Below are 23,575 nucleotides of genomic sequence, written 5' to 3'. Positions count from 1 at the left end.
GGGTGGAGAGAGTCATAACTGATCCTGGAGGTAGATTCATTATTTTATTACTAGATTTGAACTCTGTCTTATGGGCATTTGTGTATTTGCCTCCCCCTGCTGACCTTTTTCTTCTATAAGCCATTTATGAGAGATTGGCCCCATATCAGGCTACTCATTTTCTAATTGCTGGGGACTTTAACTCAATTTTGAACTTAAAACTTGACTCCTCCAATCCCCAACATCCTCCTAATTCTGACCTGATAGACTCTGCGGAAACGTTTACCCTCACAGAACTTTGGAAGTGGAAGCATGTAGATACCAAAGCCTTTTGCCATCTGTCTTCAACCCATAAATCAATCTCCAGAATTGACCCTGCCTTTGCAGCTCCTCCTTTTTTTTTTTTTTAAATTCTTTATTTATATTAGGAAAAAGGTCCACATGGACCACAGCATAACAGTGTAGTAAAAATATAACAAGAGTACAAATATAGGTACATGAACATGTGTTACATAGCTTAATCATATTCGGTGTTATTTGCATCACAGTTTGTTAATGTCGGCAGGGAAACATAGGAGATGTAATGATAATGTGTGCTAGAGTTTTCTGTAGTTTGGTTCTCATGAGCCTCCTACGCAATCCCTTTTTTTCATAAGCGTTTTACCTGTATTCATGTGTGTAAAATGAAGAGTACTATAGTCCTATGGGCTCGATCCCTTTTCTTTTTCTAGAAAAGGTAGAAATAGCAGAAAATAGAGATATGTCAGAGAGTGGGTAGGGTTCCATTATGTAGAAAGGGAAAGGGTAGTAAAGGGAAGGGTGTGGAAAGTGAGAGGTGGGTGAGGTGGGCTCATGAACATGGATCTGTAGGTCTTCTTAATTGAGTTTTTTTTTTCTTTAAAATATTTTGTTTCTCGTCAAGAGCATATGGTGCAGTTGACCTTTCTTTCTTTCTTTCTTTCTTTCTTTCTTTCTTTCTTTCTTTCTTTCTTTCTTTCTTTCTTTCTTTCTTTCTTTCTTTCTTTCTTTCTTTCTTTCTTTCTTTCTTTCTTTCTTTCTTTCTTTCTTTCTATCTTTCTATCTTTCTTTCTCCTTATCTGAGAGCCTGGCCCTCTTCTGAGTATTCAAATAGATTCCATAGTTTCCAGGTCTTTGGAGTATGTAATTTTGTAATTGGTGTCTGTCTTGGCTTGTGAGGATCGGGTCCTCCATTTTATTGATGTCATCTATTTTTTAAAGCCAAAGGTCAATGGTTGGTGGGTTTGGGGATTTCCAGCAGAGTGGAATGCAGGCTTTCACAGCATCTAGAAGATGACGTAGCACTGATTCCTTGTAGATGCGTTCGGGAATGTCATTTGTGTATAGGAGAAAGAATGCAGGGTCATCTGGGACTGTGCGGTCTGTAAGTTTTTGCACTACTCTGCGAACCTCTTTCCAGATGTCTGTGATCTTGGGGCATGACCAGAAAATATGCAACATGGTTCCTCGCTCTTTTTGGCAGCACCAACAGAGGTCGGATGTTTGTGTAATAAAGCTGGGGTTCTATACCATCTCGATAAGATTTTGTAATTGGTTTCCTGGATTTTGGTGCATATAGAGGATTTGTGCGTGAATTTGAAAATGTGTTGTATTTTTTTGTATTAAAATGGCAATTTAGCTCCTCTTCCCATTTGAGGCCTGGGAGTTGGTAGTCGTCAGCGGGTGTAATTAGCATGTTGTATGTAAGGGAAAGTGTGTGTGGTACCGCTCCAGTTTCTGTACACAGTTCCTTTAGAGCCGTGAGAGGGGCTGGTTAGTTCCAGTTGGAGGCGGAATGGAGCTGAGGAAGTGACAGAGCTGGAGAGATCTCAGGAAGTTTAGATGAAATGGGCCTCTGGGGTCTGAGAGTTCTTTGGCAGTCTTCTATCGTCCCCCTGAACTAAAATGGGATGCTTGGTAGAGGCCTGAGTCACTCAGACCTTGGAAAATTGTATCCCGCAGACCTGGTTTAAATTGGGGATTACCCATTATAGGGTGTAAGGTTTCGGGATGAGAGCGAGGTTTGGGAGATAAGGTGTGCGCATATCTTGGTGGTGTTGCCTATCAGGGGTTGACGTTTAACAGATGCCGTAAGGCTGAGTAGCACCATGGGGCTCTATGGAGAGGGGTTTCACTCTGGACTTGTTCTAGTTGGGGCCATAGCTGGCAGCTCCTCCCTTCTATCTAGATTGTCTGAGGCCTCCTATCTTTCAGCAGGACTATCTGATCATTCTCCGTTGGAACTGTGCCTATGGTGATTCTTTCCTCCCTTTCTTTTGGGCTGGTTTGAACACCAAGTGAGGATATTGAATCACTGTGTCCCTAATCACATACAAGATTACCTGTTCGATAGTGGTGTCTGGAGGTTGTTGTGGTTCGATTCGCCAACCATTTGCCATCCCCAGAGGAAAAGGCCCTGGCTGGGTATTGGCCACAAGCGCAAAAGCTTGTGCAGCTGATAAGCGTGCACTTTGTGGTGGTGGATTCACAATTGTCAGTCCAATATGATTATCACAGTCACAAGAGAAGGATTTTAACACTGTTTGATTTCATACATTGTTTACATCTTGGAGGACTTACCTGTTTTTAATTTTTTTCATATAATTTATTTCATATGGAACTTGTTGATTTTCACTTTCATTCTTTATTCATTCATTATTTTATTGTGTTTATGCTATTTGTTAATCAGTCATTGAGCGCAGCTCCTATTACAGTTTTTTTGTTCTTTGTGTGTATCTCACAGTTGAGCTGCAGCTTTATTTGCCGGTTAGGAAACAGTGCAGTTTTCCTTTTTGCACATACCATGCCAGATGCCTATCTTCACCTGGCCCAGCCAAGGAGAGAGGTGAATCTTAATTATACTGCCCTTACACAAACTGATATCCATCTGTTGAAGGGCAGGATCTTTGTATCAGGTGTATCATGGTCATCTTCTGGCTAACCTAGTGACAGACCCCCATTATCAGACTGGTCTCTGAACTGCTGACCACATTTGTGATCTGAAGGCCATTCTTCAAGAGTTTCCTGCCTTCTTCAGGGATTTATATATTCAACCTCAGTGCCCTGATTCTGAGACTATCTGTCAGGAAATGTTCCATCCGCTGGTAATATCTGTTATTTGGCATGCAGTACTAAGGTCCACCAGCAGGTGTCTCCTGGCAGTTTGGAACTGTCAGGAGAGCTTTTCCCTGTTAATGTTATGTCATCTTTGGGCCGCAGTACTGGCGTCCACCAGCGGATGGATCCTGGCAGCATGGAGCAGGTATTCCCCTCTGCAGACAGATGTCACCTGACGTTAATTAGCAGAGCTGCAGTATAAATACCCGGCAATTGCACACTTATGTGGCCCTGGTATTGTCCTTGAGCCCTGATCTGCATCCTGTTACCCTGATCCTGTAACCGGAACCCTGAACCCTGATTCCTGGAACCTGTTCATCCTGTTTCCTGTCCGTTACCTGAACCCTGAACCCTGGACTCTGGACTCTGAGCCTTGTACCTGACCCGTCCCTCCTGTATCCATCCATCCTCTCTTGTCCTGTTTATCTCCCTTCCCAGCTACTGATTCCGTGTTTATGACCCCGGCCTGGCTTGACTACGATTCTGGTACTCCCTCTTGCTACATATGCTGGTAGGTTTTATATCACTGATTGGTTGTTCACTTGTATTTGTGGTGTGTTCACATATGCATTTTCCTTAAATAAACTTACTTTCACCTATTTATGTCTGGTTCACTCTGTTGCAGCCACACAGTTCTGGTCACATCTGGTTTATGACAGAATACCAGGGCCATCCCTGACCGGAAGTGGCTGCACAGGGGAACCATTTTGATTCAGTTGGTTGCAAACATGAATGCCGATGAGGTTATTTATTTTTCTCTGCTGGCATCTGAAAGTGGTGATTATTGCCGCCAGGCTTTGAAAGGATTGTCTAGTGACCAGTTGTTTGCCACTATACGATTGGCTCACTCCCTGGTCGATCAGGGTTATATATTGTTTGGGGAGGTGCAGCCTTTGATCAAGATATGTACTGAGCTGGCCCTGCACTGTATTCCAGAAGGCCGTGATGATTTCACTCCTCCTTTTGATTTAAATCAGGTTGTATCCCTAGTGTGGCTTTTTGAAGATGATCCAGCTGATTTTTGTGAGCACTACTCAGCCTGTTCCCCACAGGTGATTGCGGAGTGCATTGTGTCTGCTCAGTCTTTTGTTAGACAGGGAGAGTTAAAGGCACAGTTTGTACAACCTATACTTTCAGCATGGTCTGACATGGTGCAAGCAGCTCCAGCCAAACAAACCACCTCTGCCACCAAACACCAGCCTACCCAAATGTATGTTTCCCCATCACCCATGTCAACCGCAGTTGCAGCTCAGTATACGCTGCTGCCAACCAAATACTCATATCCGGTCTCTGCTCCCTGTACCTATCCTGCATTCTACCCACCTGCCTCTTCCCTGCTGCCTGCAAACCCGCAGGAACTTCCTCCAGCTTTTGTTACCTCTTCTCTGCCATATCCCAATCCTCCTCTCCAGTCTGCTGCACCCCTCACCTACAGAGCTTCAGTGGCTAAGCCAAAGAAAAAACGAAAGTTTTTTCCAACCAAGACGATCCTGCCAGTAACCCAACCTGCCTCTGCACCAGCTAATCCAACCCAGTCTGACATCCCAGTGTCTGCCTTCCAGCCTGATGTCTCTGTGCCCGCCTTCCAGCCTGATGTCTCTGTGCCCGCCTTCCAGCTTGATGTCTCTGTGCCCGCCTTCCAGCCTGATGTCTCTGTGCCCGCCTTCCAGCCTGATGTCTCTGTGCCCGCCTTCCAGCCTGATGTCTCTGTGCCCGCCTTCCAGCCTGATGTCTCTGTGCCCGCCTTCCAGCCTGATGTCTCTGTGCCCGCCTTCCAGCCTGATGTCTCTGTGCCTGACTTCCAGCCTGATGTACCTGCCTTCCAGCCTGACGTGCCTACCTTCCAGTCAGATGTGTCTGCCTTCCAGCCTGATGTATCAGTGCCTGCCTTCCAGCCTGATGTATCGGTGCCTGCCTTCCAGCCTGATGTATCGGTGCCTTCCTTCCAGCCTGATGTATCGGTGCCTTCCTTCCAGCCTGATGTCTCGGTGCCTGCCTTCCAGCCTGATGTCTCGGTGCCTGCCTTCCAGCCTGACGTGCCTACCTTCCAGTCAGATGTGTCTGCATTCCAATGGGAGATGAGTACAGAGCTGCACCAATATTAATAGAGGATGGTTACACAGTAAGCAGCTGACACACCTCTTAGACAAAGGTAAAATAGAAATAAAAAATGTATAAAGTGTAGCGCTATATGTGTAAATATTATAGATGAAAAAACATAGTGAACTAAGCCCAAACCATTTCTGGAGGGCCCACGAAAAAAAATTAAAAATAATATAATTCAAAATTACATATAAATAACTAAACACAATCAAAAATGTACTGAGTGCCACACACTGTCATATAAATTGATTCTAATAGACCAGTGGAAAAACAATGTGGAAAATAGTATAAAAGTGAAGAAATAACAAAATGTCCATAAATGTTGAAAATTATGATCCTAATAAAATTCAACACCAACCCTCAAAGACTTTTGGTGGCGGAATAATGAAAACAAAAATGGAAAGCTTCTGGCAAGTGGATAGATAGAACACCAAATAAATGAGACGTCTAAATGAGTGTCAGGACCACCACCGGAGCATCAGAGGAGGCTTACCGGAACCAGGTGACTTGAGAAGACATACTTCTTACAAGTCTCAGAAAGCTTGTTTAGCCACCAAGGCTGGCAAGATGGATCCTCAGGTGTCCTCAACTTCAAATGGGGGGGGGGAATAGAGATCCCGTCACAGCTTCAGCCGTCCAGACTTTTCAACAGGCCAACCGGATATATTTACATACCATGGGAGGAATAAAGCTCACATGGCATGATATCGTTTAAAAACATGGATTTATTAAAACAATAAAAAGGAACACTCACATGTTAGGAGATCGGAATAAGCTCAAAACTGTATATCAATCGCGGTGATCATAGGGAGTCCACCCAACATGTTTCGGCTAACGAGCCTTCATCTGATGTGTCTGCATTCCAGCCTGATGTATTGGTGCCTGCCTTCCAGCCTGATGTATTGGTGCCTGCCTTCCAGCCTGATGTATTGGTGCCTGCCTTCCAGCCTGGTGTATCGGTGCCTGCCTTCCAGCCTGATGTCTCGGTGCCTGCCTCTAAGCCTGATGTCTCGGTGCCTGCCTCCCAGTCTGACGTCTCGGTGCCTGCCTCCCAGCCTGACGTCTCGGTGCCTGCCTCCCAGCCTGACGTCTCGGTGCCTGCCTCCCAGCCTGACGTCTCGGTGCCTGCCTCCCAGCCTGACGTCTCGGTGCCTGCCTCCCAGCCTGACGTCTCGGTGCCTGCCTCCCAGCCTGACGTCTCGGTGCCTGCCTTCCAGCCTGACGTCTCGGTGCCTGCCTTCCAGCCTGACGTCTCGGTGCCTGCCTTCCAGCCTGACGTCTCGGTGCCTGCCTTCCAGCCTGACGTCTCGGTGCCTGCCTTCCAGCCTGAGGTCTCGGTGCCTGCCTTCCAGCCTGAGGTCTCGGTGCCTGCCTTCCAGCCTGAGGTCTCGGTGCCTGCCTTCCAGCCTGAGGTCTCGGTGCCTGCCTTCCAGCCTGAGGTCTCGGTGCCTGCCTCCCAGCCTGAGGTCTCGGTGCCTGCCTCCCAGCCTGAGGTCTCGGTGCCTGCCTCCCAGCCTGAGGTCTCGGTGCCTGCCTCCCAGCCTGAGGTCTCGGTGCCTGCCTCCCAGCCTGAGGTCTCGGTGCCTGCCTCCCAGCCTGAGGTCTCGGTGCCTGCCTCCCAGCCTGAGGTCTCGGTGCCTGCCTCCCAGCCTGAGGTCTCGGTGCCTGCCTCCCAGCCTGAGGTCTCGGTGCCAGTGTTCCAGCCGGAAGTGCCAGTGCCTGCTCTCCAGCTTGATGTGCCCACTCTCCAGCCAGATGAGCCCGCTGCCGAGCTTGAAGTGCCCGTGCCCGCTGCCGAGCTTGAAGTGCCCGCTGCCGAGCTTGAAGTGCCCGTGCCCGCTGCCGAGCTTGAGGTGCCCGCGCCCGTTGCCGAGCTTGAGGTGCCCGCGCCCGTTGCCGAGCTTGAGGTGCCCGCGCCCGCTGCCCAGCTTGAGGTGCCCGCGCCCGCTGCCCAGCTTGAGGTGCCCGCGCCCGCTGCCCAGCCTGAGGTGCCCGCGCCCGCTGCCCAGCCTGAGGTGCCCGCGCCCGCTGCCCAGCCTGAGGTGCCCGCGCCCGCTGCCCAGCCTGAGGTGCCCGCGCCCGCTGCCCAGCCTGAGGTGCCCGCGCCCGCTGCCCAGCCTGAGGTGCCCGCGCCCGCTGCCCAGCCTGAGGTGCCACCGTCTGCTACTCAGCCTGTTGTACCAATGCCTGTGTCCGCTGTCCAGTCTGAAGGTCCAGTACCTGCTGCCTGGTCTGATGTCTCGGTACCCGCTGTCCAGTCCGATGAGCCTGCTGTCCAGCTCGAGGGCCCGGAGCCCGCTGTCTGCCCTGAGGTACCTGATGCCCAGCCTGAAGTACCTGTGGCCCAGCCTGACGTATCCCCATTTGTTATTCTGCTTGATGCCATAGACTATGGACAATTACAACCAGTTGGAGCGTCCGGAGGCCGCTCCTTTGAGGGGGGGGTACTGTCAGGAAATGTTTCATCCGCTGGTAATATCTGTTATTTGGCATGCAGTACTGAGGTCCACCAGCAGGTGTCTCCTGGCAGTTTGGAACTGTCAGGAGAGCTTTTCCCTGTTAATGTTATGTCATCTTTGGGCTGCAGTACTGGCGTCCACCAGCGGATGGATCCTGGCAGTATGGAGCAGGTATTCCCCTCTGCAGACAGGTGTCACCTGACGTTAATTAGCAGAGCTGCAGTATAAATACCCGGCAATTGCACACTTATGTGGCCCTGGTATTGTCCTTGAGCCCTGATCTGCATCCTGTAACCTGAACCCTGAACCCTGTACCCTGATTCCTGGAACCTGGAACCTGTTGATCCTGTTTCCTGTCCGTTACCTGAACCCAGAACCCTGGACTCTGGACTCTGAGCCTTGTACCTGACCCGTCCCTCCTGTATCCATCCATCCTCTCTTGTCCTGACTCTGACTCTGATTCTGGTACTCCCTCTTGCTACATATGCTGGTTGGTTTTATATCACTGATTGTTTGGTTGTTCACTTGTATTTGTGGTGTGTTCACATATACATTTTCCTTAAATAAACTTACTTTCACCTATTTATGTCTGGTTCACTCTGTTGCAGCCACACAGTTCTGGTCACATCTGGTTTATGACACTATCTCTTATGAACTCCAGAAGCTATCATTGACCTCATTGTCATTGGATGAGGTAGAGACTTTAGAGGCTCAGATATCCCCTTTAGAAATAGAACTTGCTATCTCCTCACTTCCTCCGTCTAAAACCCCTAGCCCCGATGGCCTCCCGGGGGACTGGTATAAATCATATGCCAAATGTTTAGCCCCAAGACTACAGAGTTTGTTTTCCCATTCTTTGGAAACCGAATCACTGCCCTCTACTATGTATAATGTAGTACTTATCACTAAGCCGGACAAGGACCCAAAATGTCTCATATAGGCTAATATCCCTTTTAAATAATGATCTTAAAATTCTGGCTGAGGTCCTTGCCACCAGGCTAGTTCAGATTCTGCCTGCATTAATCAACATAGACCAAACAGGTTTCATACCAGGAAAGTCCATGGATATCAACTTAAGACGAGTACTTGCACACCTGCAGCTCCCATCATCCTCTTCCCAAGCCTATGAATTAGTGGCTTTGGATATTGAAAAGGCCTTTGATAAGGTGGCCTGGAATTATATGTTATCTGTTTTACAGGCTTTCGGATTTGGCCCAATTTTTTTGCAGATGGGTGAATGTACTGTATAAGTCCCCGGTAGCGCAGATAAAGTAAGGAGGATTACTTTCGGAGCCTTTTTCAGTGCAGCGGGGAACAAGGCAGGGCTGCCCTCTCTCCCCATTCCTATTTGCCCTGGTAATGGAGTCTCTTGCCACTGTCCTAAGACTATCTGATCTGGTCGAGGGTATAAAGGTTGGCTCTATAGTTGAAAAATGAGCCCTTTATGCGGATAACCTGATACTCTTCCTCAATGATCCTGAGCTTCTCTCCGAGAGGCTCTGGGTATCTTTTCCAACTTTACAGTCTTGTCGGGGCTAAAGGTCAATTGGGAAAAATCACAAATTTTGCCTATAGACCTGCAGGCCAGTCTGTGGGCTGATCTTTCACTCCCTTTGTCTTGGGCCTCCTCTATTCGTTATTTGGGCATTATTATTACTTCTAACATTTCTGATTATGTTAAAGTGGAGGTTCACACAAAAATTGAACCTCTGCTTTTCAGAACCCTCTCCCCCTCCGGTGTCACATTTGGCACCTTTCAGGGGGGAGGGGGGTGCAGATACCTGTCTAAGACAGGTATTTGCACTCACTTCCGGGCATAGACTCCCACGGGAGTCTATGCCTCTTTCTGTCCCGCCGCGCTGTCTGCTGGGACACACACGGGTCCCAGAGACAACACGGACCATTCAGATTGCGCGGCGTGACTCATGCATGCACAGTAGGGAACCGGGAAGTGAAGCCACAAGGCTTCATTTCCTGATTCCCATACCGAAGAGGCGGCAGCACCTGAGAACCGAGGGACGGTTCGGCCTTGGGTGCCGACATCGCTGGACCCTGTGACAGGTAAGTGTCCTTATTTTAAAAGTCAGCAGCTGCAGTATTTTTAGCTGCTGACTTTTAAAAAAAAAAATTCGCGGGACTCCCTCTTTAAGTTGAACCTTTATCCACAGTTACTTCAGTTTATAGCCAAATTGAAAGCTTGGGAAAATCTTCCATTATCTCTGATTGATAGAATTAACCTAATAAGAATCAAATGTTGAGTATTGACATATCAACATGCTGTGATATACAAAATAAATTGTGATTAGTATATACAAAAAACTCCAACACCATGATCTGATTGATAGTGTCTCCAAATAAAGTGCATTGTGCAAATTGTAAAAAAAAATTGGTAGCATAGTCCCATTGGTGATTAAAACATTAATCCATTAGTATATATTGATGGGAAGGAATCCAGGCATGTAGGACTAAAGAAGTCACCGCCATGTGTGCATCCACCACCCAGGAGAGAAAATTACATACGCTTACCAGAAGGTAGCATCATTCAGGCATGTGATATCAAAGCTCTGGATAGCGAGTGGTGCAATTCCTCCTCCTCAGCTGAGCCACCTCATGCAACCACAACATGTGAGAATATGGATCAGTATGGCAATGTCCCAGATGGTAAAAAAACCTTCTTCCACCACAGAACCGTTTGGTAGGTTTATGGTTAACAGCATCCATAAAAAACAGAAAGCCTTAACCTAGTGAAAAAGCATATGATTACGGGTTTATTTGGAATAAAAAGGCTTTACATATATTCCAAGATGTATTGCATCAAGTAAGAAATCTCTGTGATCACAAAAGCATAAAATTCAAAAAGGCGCAATGGCATGGAAAGGACTCATCAAACCCGACGCATTTCTTCTACAAAGACCAACTGGGGTCCCATGCTGCACGTGGCCGTGATGTCCGCCGGCCACCAGCGATCACGGGAACGAGAGCCAGAACAGGGATCTGTCAATGTAAACAGACAGATCCCCGTTCTGACAGGAGAGAGAGCTCTGCTGTTTCTAGTGATTAGGAACAGCGATCTAAAAAGGTATTAATAACTGTAAGCGCAAACACACAAGTCCATATAATACAGGAGATATAAAGGGCTGAGCAACTTAGTCCATAGTGGACAGGCTGGCAGTTCAAGGGTTAAGCAGTAACATTCAGTGCAATGGTTAAAATAGGCTGGTTAACAAGCGGCTGCTGTCCTCAGAGAGCTGGCGATCTGTCTCCTCTAGTCAGTCCCCTCCCCACAGTTAGAAATACCTCCCAGGCAACACATTTAACCCCTTGATTGCCCCCTAGTGTTGTTCCTTCCCTGCCAGTGACATTTACACAGTAATCAGTGCATTTTTATAGCACTGATCGCTGTATAAATGTCAATGGTCCCAAAAAAGTGTCTGATTTCCCTGCCACAAAGATTACAGTCCCCCTAAAAATCGCAGATCGCTGCCATTACTAGTAAAAAAAAAAAAAAAAAAAAAGATACAAATGCCATAAATCCCTATTTTATAGACACTATAACTTCTGTGCAAACCAATCATGTCCGCTCATTGCGTTTTTTTTTTTTTTTTCTACCAAAAATATTAGAAGAATATATATCAGCCTAAACTGATGAAGACATTTTTATTTTTTACATTTTTTGGGAGATATTTATTATAGCAAAAAAATAAAAAAATATTGTTTTTTTTTTTCAAAATTGTCGCTCTTTTTTTTTTGTTTAAAGCCCAAAAAATAAAAACCGCAGAGGCGATCAAATACCACCAAAAGAAAGCTCTATTTGTGGGAAAAAAAGGACGGCCCTTTTATTATTTATATATATATATATATATATATATATATATATATATATATATATATATATATATATATTCATATATTCACGCCCTGATCTGGATGCCTAAAACCTTTTTTCAACAAATTGACACAATTAATTGCTTGTTTCCTTCGGAGCTCCCCCCGGTTTAACAGAGCTTTTCTTCGGAGGCCATGGACAAAGGGAAGATTAGCCTGCCCAGACTTCCAAAAATATTTCTATGCAGCACTACTTTCACTCGCTCACAACTGGGTAATCTGATTAAAATGCCTTGGTGGACCTCGAGGCTGCCTATCTTGGGTCATACGAATCATTCAGGAAAGTCTTATATAGAGGAAAGGCACCTTTTCCTCTTACACTCTCTATGAAAGCTGTAATTAGAGCCTGGCAAACGCAAGTATGTAAACATTGAGAAGATCCACGTGCATGGTCCCCAGATACCCCTCTGTGGCTTAATCTACTACTTCCTGAGCTCCCATACCTGATCCCGAGATTTGGGCAGCCTGGAACATTAAAACATTGGACCATATCTGTACAGATGGCTCTTTAATGTCTTTTGACATTCTCAAGCAGAAGTTTGGGCTTACCAACCACCATCTCTTCAGATATCTCCAGCTTCATCACGCATTTGCTACTCGGTTTGGTTCCCAACCTGTGCTTCTTCTGTCCATGCTGGAATCCTTGTTGCAGGATGACGAGTTGGCCAAACCAACATGTAACAGGGAGGTTTCACCTCCCTGTTATTCTAAGACACAGGCTGAAGGGGTATAGATTACAGGCCCTCCATGCCAAAATGAACTGAAGGCATGAATGCTTTATATATATATATATATATATATATATATAGCGCATTCATGCCTTCAGTTCATTTTGGCATGGGGGGCCTGTAATCTATACCCCTTCAGCCTGTGTCTTAGAATAACAGGGACGTGAAACCTCCATCAATTAAGATGTATTATCCCACCCTAATTGTGGTTAGCTGGTTGTGGGCATGGAGGAGGAGGGAGGCAGTGAACTGTCATTTACTACGCCCACATGTGGGTACACCCACATGTGTGACTCTATAGTAACACGGGCTACTCAGATGTGATCGGGAGGAAATGCTCAGCATAGAAACTCACTGAAAGCTAAGCATGTGCAGAGCTGCCAACACTGCTTTGCAAAATCCCTAGCTGCATAGTGAACTTGGACAGAAGGGGGAGATAGAGAACAGCAGGATCAACCAGGTTGTGCAAAAGCACAATACATAAAACGAATCTCAGTGACTGAGTATGAACAGCATGTAATACAGCATGGGTGCCCAACTGCTGGCCCCTCTGATTGGGCCTGCCACCTCCTGCTCTGGGATAGGCAGGTCGGCAAGCCCAGATTGTGGATTCCCGACCTGCCAACCCAGAGCATTAGTGTGAAGAATGGAGCCGGCGGTATAGGAAGCATGCGGTTGCAGTAGAGAGCAGAGCTGATGCTTCTGGTATAGCGCCATCTCCTGCCACAGGTGGAGTGATACCAATTTCACTCCGCCTCCTGGGACAACAGCCATCAGCGATACCTGCCCTGGGGGACAGCCAGCAGCACCTGCCAGCCATATTTGCCCTGGGGGACAGCCAGCAGCAGCTGCCAGCCATGCCTGACCTTGGGGACAGCCTGCAGCAACCGCTAGCCATGCCCGTCCTGGGGGACAGGCAGCAGCGCCAGCCATGCCTGCCCTGGGGGACAGCCAGCAGCAGCCGCCATCCATGCCCGCCCTGGGGGACAGCAGCAGCTGCCAGCCATACCCGCCTGGGGGACAGCAGCAGCCAGCAAAACCTGCAGGAATCCTGAGGAATAAGTGAAGATTGAGGTCAGTTTTTAGTTAAAATCAAACAGCAATGGGCATATCTGTTCTCTACACTGGAGTTTACTGACACTAGTTGATAATTACATTTATAAAGAGACCAAAATTTAAAGAGGAAGTAATGCATCGCATAGTAGCCCATTATGTGTCACTTACCTGACACAGGAGTCCCCGATTCCTCACTGGCAGCAATTGTCCATTCTTCACCCCTCTTCCTTCTGGGGCCGCGAACTCCGGCTCTGTGACTGGCCGGAGTCGCGTGACGTCACTCCCGCACATACGCGCGGGAGCCACCAGTCACGGCATGACCCCAGCTTGAAAGGGCACAACGTGCCCTTTTAAGAGTGCGCATGCGCCGAATGTCAAAAACTCTATATAGGGCGTACTAAAAGGAAACTGCGAACCTGGATCAGAGAGCATTTTTGTAAATTATTACTAGGAAATGACAAACACCCCCTCCCCAGGCATTGCAGAGAGTACCATAGTTGGAGTTTGAAAGGTACCACATTATGGGGGTTAGAGGTAGTAAAGCCTGACTGTACAGGAGAAGACTATAATCACACAATTGCCCCAAAGGGTCTGAATCTGGACAGTGAAAAGTTTGCTTTCAATTAATGGAATGATATTTATTCTAATCAGTTTCTGCAGACTAAGATACTTAGTAATGTTATGAATTGTATGTATGTTCAAAGATATTTGTATATACAGTACTGTATAAGCATAGGGGGTGCCCTAAAAAATGTAAAAAAACTTGGGAACCTTATCTGTTTGAAGAACATGTGTTTCTCCACTGAGCCTAGGAAATTTAACAATTTGACAATTTATGTAACATTACTTATTGATCGCTTGTGTCTGCCCCACTATTCCTTATTTGAGCTGCTGTGGTCATGTTTGAGTAACGTCTGGAGTGTATTAAAGTTTTTGGTGTTAAATTGGATAGTACGATGTTTCGCACTTTCTCTAAAAATGTAAATGTATTTAAAGAACATTTTGTTCATGTCTATCTTTGCTTCTATGTAACGGTTGCTCTCTGGGCACTGTTGTTTTTGTATTGTGTTGTAAGCCAGAAAAAATACTTTAAATAAAAATTACCTATTGCAAAAAAGAGAAGATTCTGTAGTTCTTTACATGCGTTCGCCATCTTATCGTGAATTTTTACACTATGCCCTCACTAAAGTATGTATAATCCCGGTATGTAGATAATACTCAAAACCAAAATCAGATAGTGGAGAACTTTTTACTGCTGCCAGTACAAATCCTGCACATATATATCTACTGAAGTGCATATATAAAACCTACTATATATACATATACATAACATTTTAAAAAATGCTTAAAAAAAACTATACAGTATATAGAATACAAACTGATCGCTACCTATATTTAATAAAACCTAAACCAAATAAATATATAGATTGCAAAACACATAATATACTATAAAGAACACAGAATAAAAATATGCAAATTGCTCCTCTTATTGTTGGGAAGGTAAATGACCCCTAATAATTATTTACACTATTTTTACACTATACCCCACTAATGTACTATATGTATGATCTCAGTATATAGCTAATACTGTGCAAAAATCAGGTAATAGAGCACTAACTACTACTGCCAGTATGCTGAAATGTATATATAAAACAACAACTAAAAAATTAAGCTACCGTATTTATCGGCATATAACACGCACTTTTTTACCCTGGAAATAGAGGGTAAATCGTGCCTGCGTGTTATACGCCGATATCTGTTCTTTTAACAACTAGGCGCGGGGATCAGGAGTCCGTCCCAGGGTGCCACCTCTTGGGAGGGTGTCAGGCCGGCCGCCCGCCTCCCCTGGCCATGGAACAGCGCTGCCAGTAAGCTCTGGAGGTCAGAGGATATTCCTGCAGTGCCAGCCCTTTGTGGTGTACGGCTCCTTCTGTGTAGCTCGATGCAGATCTAAGCCTCTGATTACCTTAATGCCGCTTGTTGTGGCTGCTCTCCCCCTCCCGCTCATCCTCCTCCTCGTGTGTAGCTTTTGATTGGAGGAGAAGAGCGGTCACGTGACCGTCAATGAAACAGAGGAGAGCAGTCACATGACCGGGTCCATAATCGAGAGCGGCATTGATGGAGGTAAATAGAGTATTTTTTGATTTACGGTGGGTGGCACAGGAGGAGCGGTGTACAGGAAGGGGCTGACGGGCTGTGAAGATTTCTCAAATTTGGAGTGTGCATGCAGCGCTGGGAGTGCAGGGGGGGGTCTTTATAATGAAAGGGGGCTTTTGTTGTTTAGGGGGCTGTGTGTTGTATAGGGGGCTATTGTTGTACAGGGAGCTATTGTTGTATAGGGGGCTATGTGTTGTATAGGGGGCTATTGTTGTACAGGGGGCTATGTGTTGTACAGGGGGCTATTGTTGTACAGGGGGCTATTGTTGTACAGGGGGCCATGTGTTGTATAGGGGGCTATGTGTTGTATAGGGGACTATTGATGTACAGGGGGCTATGTGTTGTACAGGGGGTCCGTGTACTATGCAGGGGGTTTGTGTATTATGCAGGGGGGTTGTGTAAAGTTTTTTTCCTGAAATTTCCCTCTTAAATTGGGGTGCGTGTTATACGCCGATAAATACGGTAATTGCTCTCCTTATTGTTGGGAAGGTAAATGACACCTAATAATAATGATTTAAAAAACAGTTCAAATTCAACATTTAGACACAGAGGTTCCCCAGTTGTGGGACTTTATAGGTACTTCAAAAATATAACAGATAAATTGATAAAAACAGATATATAAAGTCCCACAACTGGGGAACCTTTATGTCTGTATTTGTATTTAGGGATGTGCCACTCTCTGGAGTCCAATCACTGATACCCCCAAATTCTACATTTAGGCCACGTGGTACCAGTGTATGTAGTTTGTATATCCACCATGATTCATTTTTAGTTAATTCCTTAACCACTTACACACTTACTTACTGCCCAGGCGATTTTTTGCGATACGGCACTGCGTCGCTTTAACTGAAATTGCACGGTCGTGCGATGCTGTACCAAAACAAACGATGTCCTTTTTTTTTTCTCACAAATAGAGCTTTCTTTTGGTGTTATTTGATCACCTCTGCGGTTTTTATTTTTTGCGCTATAAACGAAAAGCAACAATTTGGAAAAAGACAATATTTTTTTACTTTTTGCTATAATATCCCCAAAAATGTTTTTAAAAATCAAATTTCTTCATCAGTTTTGGCCAATATATATTCTTCTACATATTTTTAGTAATAAAAATCTCAATAAGCGTATATTGCTTGGTTTGCGCAAAAGTTATAGTGTCTACAAACTATGGGAAAGATTCATGGCATTTTTATGGCATCTTATTATTTAGTTTTTTACTAGTAATGGCGATTATCTGTGATTTTTATCGACAGACAGATCGGACACTTTTGACACATTTTTGGCACCATTGACATTTTTACAGCGATCAGTACTATAAAAATGCACTGATTACTGTATAAATGTCACTGGCAGGGAAGGAGTTAACACTAGGGGGCAATCAAAGGGTTAACTGTGTTCCCTCAGTGTGTGTTCTAACTGTAGGGGGAAGAAACTGACTAGAGGAGGAGACAGATCGTTGTTGCTAGCTAGTAGGAACACACGATCTGTCTCTCCTCTCCTCACAGAACAGGGATTTGTGTGGTCACACACACACACACACACACACACACGTCCCTGTTCTCGTGCCCAAGATCGCGCGTGGCCGGCGGTCATTGTGACTGCCCACCACGCTCATCGATTCCCCCGCAGACTCCCCAAAACTGAAGGCCCCCAAGGTCTTTATTATGAACTGTTAGGAAATATTTGTCCAACAATAAAAAAAAACCACTTGATGCACAATCATGTACATGTACTTCATTGTGTTCAAGCAGTTATACCGGGGCCATGACTGCAGCTGCCGGCCATAACCCCAGTATTAACATTTTTAGCTGGCGCAAATGAATTTTCTCGCAGCAACTTAACTCTCTAGAGAGATTGCATTTATTGAATCCCAGCTCAGGACAGAGGTACTGTCAGGGAATCCCTGTGAGACGTCTGGCATGTAGATGCGCGCATTGCATGTCCTGGTGAACTGCTAACAGGTGCACGTGGGAATTCGCGATCGCGCATGTGCACAATCCCTCTTGGCGCCAGACGGGCTATTTAAAGGGATCTCATTCCCATATTCTTTGCTGACTGATCTTCAGCTGTGTCCTGCTTGATCCTGCATGTTCTCCCTGCTGCTGACCTGGTGTGTTCTTGACCTTGGCTTTGGATTCTGCTTCTGTCTTGTTGTTTACCTTTTGACCCGGCTCCGTTCCTGATTTTGGCTCTGCACATGATTTGGTACTCCGGTCCCTCCTGTCCCTCTGCACCCTCTCTCTCATCTTCAGTGGGGCCAGGGCAGGAGATATAAGAGAGGCCAACCTCGTCAATTCAGTCTCCTATTAGGTACGTGAAAGTATCAGTCAGCCAGTTATGGAGTCTGAAAGGGAGGCCTCTCCACTAGAGGACATTTGTCAATCAATCGATCTCTGCTCTCTACTACATCTTGCAAAGTCTGCAAAGAAAACTTGATTGCTTGGAAGATTGAATACCAGCCTTTACAGATGATTAGTCACCTTCGGGTCCTCCTGCTGTCACAGATGAAGTCACCCAGAGAGAGTCCAGCACTGTGGGGCCATTCTCCCACCAGAAACCCCGGGTGCCCATCCATGAACGCTTCTCTGAAGATCGCAGGAATTTTCGGACTTTTCGTAACTCTTGCAAACTGTACTTTTCCCTCCTGCCCGGACTTTCTCTTTGCAAGATAATAGGGTGGGATTCATCATCTCACTTCTTCAGGATGAGCCTCAATCCTGGGCTTACCACCTCTGAGAGCAACATGATCCAGCACTGGCAACTATGGACTCTTTCTTCTCTGCCATGTTTCAGCTATACGCTGACCCTTTCTGTCAGCAGACTGCTGAATCAATGCTTGGTAAGTTACAGCAAGGTCAAAGGCCCATGGAAGATTGTTACTCACTTCTGTCTTTTGAGTACTTAGTGGAACGATTCAGTCCTCCGTTATCAGTTTCAGCTCGGTTTATCCAATGCTCTGAAGGATGATCTCACCAGAGTGGGGGTACCAACAGCCTTGGAGGATCTGGTGAATCTTGTTATCCAGATTGATCGACTGCTACGAGAACGACAATCCAAGATTACCGGCAGAAGTCCTTTGGTCCACCCAGGATCTGAAATTACTATTCCCCTGATTACTGATAACACAACTGATGCACCTCGGGGCTCCTCGCAAAGGAGTTTCTTGAGACCCCATCTGTCCGCTGCTGAACGCCTTTGAAGATATAATTCCAACCTCTGCCTCTACTGTGGCGATACTTGTCACTATATACAGACCTGTCCAGTGAAACCTTGCAAGTCCTCTACTAACTGGATCCAAATGATGCATCCACCTGAGACTAATCAAACGCACCTCACCTTCCTTTGTCACCTGATACTTGCTGAAAAGACTGTTTCCCTTCCTGCAATCATAGACTCTGGTACCTGCAGTTGTTTTGTGGAATCTACTTTTGCAGCCCAACACAATCTTCCTCTCTGTGTCAAGAAACAAGAGTTTGTCATTCATCTGGCTGATGGTTTCGGTATCAAGTCTGGCCCAGTGACACAAGAGACTGCTCCAATCCTCTCACTCCTCCTTTGGTCATCAAGAATTCCTACGCCTAGACATCATAATGTCACCCATGTTCCCTATCATTCTTGGTATGCCCTGGCTGAAGGCACATAACTGCAGCATTAATTGGCTTTCGGGTGAGATTCTCTTTCCTTCTCCATACTGCCAGGTACATTGTGTTCTGAAGAAATCTCATACTGTTACTCCTCTCCTTGGTATCCATCCTGATTCCAAAGTGTTGGAACTAGTCCCCACAGTTTATCATGAATAAAGAAAAAAGAGCGCTGATACTCTTCCACCCCATCAGACTTATGACTGCCCCATAGAACTGCTGCCGGGGCTGAAATACCTTTTGGCCAAATCTACCCTCTCTCTGAACTAGAATTAGAAGCCCTCCATAATTACATTAATGAAAGCTTGGAAAAAGGTTTCATCCGACCCTCCACATCACCTGCAGGAGCTGGCATCTTCTTCATTGAAAAGGATCATACCCTCAGGCCCTGTGTGGACTATCACGATCTCAACAAGATAACTGTCAAAAATCGCTATCCACTTCCTTTAATTCCAGAGGTTATGAGGGGGTGCATGTTTTCTCTAAATTTGATTTGATTTGCTTACAATCTAGTCAGAATTTGTGAAGGAGACGAATGGAAGGCAGCGTTCCGTATGCACTGTGGGACATTTTGAGTATCTAGTCATGCCGTTCGGCTTTTGTAATGCCCCAGCTACTTTCCAACACCTTGTCAACGACATATTTCGGAACTATCTTGATTTGTTTATCATTGTATACCTGGATGACATCCTTGTATTTTCCAGTTCACTAGACCTACACAGAAGTCATGTGAGAAAGTTACTGGATAGACCTCGTCAACACCATCTCTACGCAAAAGCTGAGAAATGCGAGTTTTGAAAGACAGACCATTCAATTCCTGGGACTCATCATTTCTGCAGATGGCATTGCTATGGAACCTCAAAAGGGAACTGCTGTATTGGAATGGCCTGCTCCAGAGGACAAGAAAGCAGTACACCGCTTTGTGGGGTACGATAACTTTTATAGGAAGTTTATAAAGAACCTTTCCGGTATCTTAGCACCAATCACACAGTTGACCATTCGGCATATCCCATTCAAGTGGACTCCAGAGGCTCAAGCTGCATTCGAACAATTAAAGACTCTATTTACCTTTGCTCCTATCCTGAAGCACCCAGATCCTGCTTTAGCCTATGTTCTCGAAGTGGACACTTCTGAAAATGTGGTCAGGGCATATTATCCCAACAACAAGGGGCCAAATCTTTACTCCACCCTATTGCCCTTTTCTCCAGAAAATTAAGTTTCTCAGAAATTATGACGTGGGAGATAGAGAACTGTTAGCCATTAAAGCTGCCCATGAGGAATGGCGCTACCTGCTGGAGGGAGCTGCACACCCTGTCCTTATTTTTACAGACCATAAGAATCTGGAATATTTAAGAACTGCTAGACGACTAAGACCTCGACAGGCCAAATGGGCACTTTTATTTTCTTGTTTGTGTTCCATATAAGTTTCCGCCCAGGATACAAGAATTGTAAACCTGATGCACTCTCACGCATGTTTTCTGAACCAGTTCCACCTTCTGAACCTGACACTATTTTTTTTTTTATTTCAAATATAGTTTTTATTGACGCCCACCACGGGCAAAAACAAATAATACATACATATCTCAGCAGCACATAAGGGATATAGCGAGAAGAAAAAAAAAACAAAAACATAGTAATAACAACAGCCTTCTGGAGAGGCGGGAGAAGGGAACAAGGTCATAGAAGTACAATGAGTTAGATATACCTTATAAACAAGGGCAACCATTTGGTTCATTCTAGGCTATATGTAATATTCTCTTTATTTACAGTTAACCCATTCCACATCTTCAGCCTGTAACATAAGTACAATTATAGGATAGTAAGGAAGAGAAATGAGAAAAGAAAAGAAAAAATTTAGTACGAAAGAAGGGGGAGAGTGGGGAGAGGGAAAGTTGAAGGGACTGGGAGGGGAGGAGGGAGGGAATGATCAGGAGAAAAATTTACTAGGACCCTGGTTGATTCGGCAGGATTCCGTTATTCCAATCATCTAAGCCTATGTTCTATTGGGAAACTCTAAGGGCAACTCCCTCCGTAGTGTAAATAAATTGTTTCCATAACGCCCAGTTTTTATTGTATTTTTCCTGTTAGTGCTTTGCAGCAAGAACTAAGTCTTCCATTTTACTGATCTCATCTACTTTCTGGATCCATTGTTTCATCGAAGGTGGTGTCTGTTGTTTCCAGCAGATTGGGATACAGGCTTTTGCGGCATTAAGTAGATGACGCACAATTGACCGATTGTATAGTTTTGCAGGTATATCAGAAACATGCAGTAAAAAGAAGGCCGGATCATTTGGTATTGGATATTCCGTAAATTTCTGAATTGTTGTTCTAATTGTTGACCAGAATAGAGCCAGCCTTGGACAAGACCAAAATATATGCAGCAACTTACCTTTATCACCCCGGCACCTCCAACAAAGTTCGGAGGCATCTGGGTAACAAATGTGTAAAGCATGTGGAGTATAATACCACCTGGAAAATAATTTATAGTTGGTCTCCTTAATTTTGGTGCAGATAGATGATTGAAAGGTAAATCTGATGATACGTTGAATTTGGTCTACTGAGAATGAACAATATAGGTCTCTTTCCCACTTAGTAATACATTTTAGGGTGGGGTTTTCTTCCATCGTGCAGTACTCCTCGAAGGTCCTGAGAGGTCTGTCAAATCGTTGTGGCTCCGGTTATGATACTAAGAAGTGCCTTACCTGAAGGGCAGGCCAAAGTGTTAGCTTATAGGGGCCTGTGTCGCTTCTTAAAGCTTCTAAAGAGGGCCATGTGCCATTCGTTAAATAATGTTGTGCTGTTGTGCAATTCCCTGCATGTAGAGCCTCACCAGTTGGTGTATTTAGCCCTGGGGGGAACCGCGGGTTCCTGACACTATTTTGCCAGCCAAGAATTTCCTGCTTCTGACTTGATGTCACAAGTTAAGGAGCCAGTCGCCAACCACCCACCTCCTCTGGATTTGCATCTTTAAAGTAGGGATGAACTCTATTTCCACAAGGAACAAATTTTCATTTTTGAACAATTCAGGGTTCTTATTCTTAAAAGGTGACATGACCATCCTCTGGCCGGACACTTTGGAATCCACAAAACCTCAGACTTGGTCTTCCATTCTTTTTGGTGGCCAGATTTGTTAAAAGACTGTAAAGACCATGTCAGATCCTGCTCTGTATGCCTTAGGAACAAGTCTGATCGTACCAAGACTTGGGGCCTGTTGGAATCTCTCCCAGTACCTGAAAATCTGTGGAGTATGATTTCCATGGACTTTATTGTGGAAGTTCCCCCGTATGAAGAGTTCACCACTATCTTTGTTATAGTTGATCGTCTTTCAAAGATGGCACACATCATACCTTTGATAGGAACCCCCTCTGCTGCTGAACCTGCTTCTGCATTCATCAAGGAAATTGTGAGGCTACATGGCATCCCAGCAAATATTGTTTCAGATCATGGGGTTCAGCTCACCTCCAAGTTCTGGAAGGCCCTGTGTGAAGCATTGAATATCGAACTTCGTTTGTCATCTGCTTACCACCCGCAAATGAATGGACAGACCGAGAGGACAAACCAAACTCTCGAACAATATCTGAGGTGCTTTTTGTCCTTCTCGCAATACTACTGGGTGTTTCTCCTTCCTTTGGCAGAATTTGCATACAATAACTCAGTTCATTCTGCCACCAAGCAATCTTCCCTTCTATGCCAACTATGGAAATAAAAGAAAGATCTGGTATCACCAGTGACACACCTCTATCCCTAATAGTACAATAAAAACATAGGTATCGCCCTTTGCAACTTTATATGAGGTGTGCACAATTGGCTGATGAAATTGACAAATATAAATACAATAAAAAAGTTTATTGCAGAAATGATCACACATGAAAGAGTAGCATAAGCAAAGCAAAGCCAATACAATTTTGCACATGGTTAAAGATTGCATTACATATGAAATATATAAGTATACATCTAATGCATCCAATGCGTTTCGTAAGATGTGACTTGCTCTTCAGGGGTGGATGCATGTAGGTTATATCTGAAATGAATGACCAAAAAGGTAATGTAACACGTGAATAAATAATGGACAAATGGTAAGAGGGGCCTTACAGAGAAAGAAAAGTCCCCATACTCGCCAATCAGCAAAGCCTAGGTGCCTGTGGCCATGTTCACTGAGGATGGCAGCAATATATGCTTGGAAAGGGAGCTGAGGGAGCGAAGCCAACCAAAAAACCCCGACCAAGGAATAATGGGAAGGCGGACATGGCATGGGTAGAAATTAGTGACCTTGGAGGTCCTAGATAATCTGTTCAGGTGTCAACTACAATATAACATAAAATGTATATAATCAAACATTGCAAAATAATCATGAAATATATAATTGAATGCATGTATAAACCAACCTGTTGCGATGGTAGGAACGGATAAAAAGGCCAAGGAGGAATGTGTGCAAAAC

At 45.2% G+C, this 23,575-nt stretch overlaps 1 protein-coding gene across 3 annotated transcripts in view; it reads left to right on the top strand.

Annotated features, from left to right (window-relative positions):
• The window catches only part of NTAN1 (N-terminal asparagine amidase), a 1,046,973-nt gene that overhangs the window by 437,847 nt on the left and 585,551 nt on the right, over nt 1-23,575 (top strand). The window lies entirely within an intron of this gene.

Source organism: Aquarana catesbeiana, linkage group LG06 (assembly GCF_042186555.1).
Source record: "Aquarana catesbeiana isolate 2022-GZ linkage group LG06, ASM4218655v1, whole genome shotgun sequence".
In the NCBI taxonomy this organism is placed as follows: Eukaryota; Metazoa; Chordata; class Amphibia; order Anura; family Ranidae; genus Aquarana; species Aquarana catesbeiana.
Note: the sequence above shows the minus strand (reverse complement) of the source record. Positions and strands in the feature narration are given on the sequence as shown.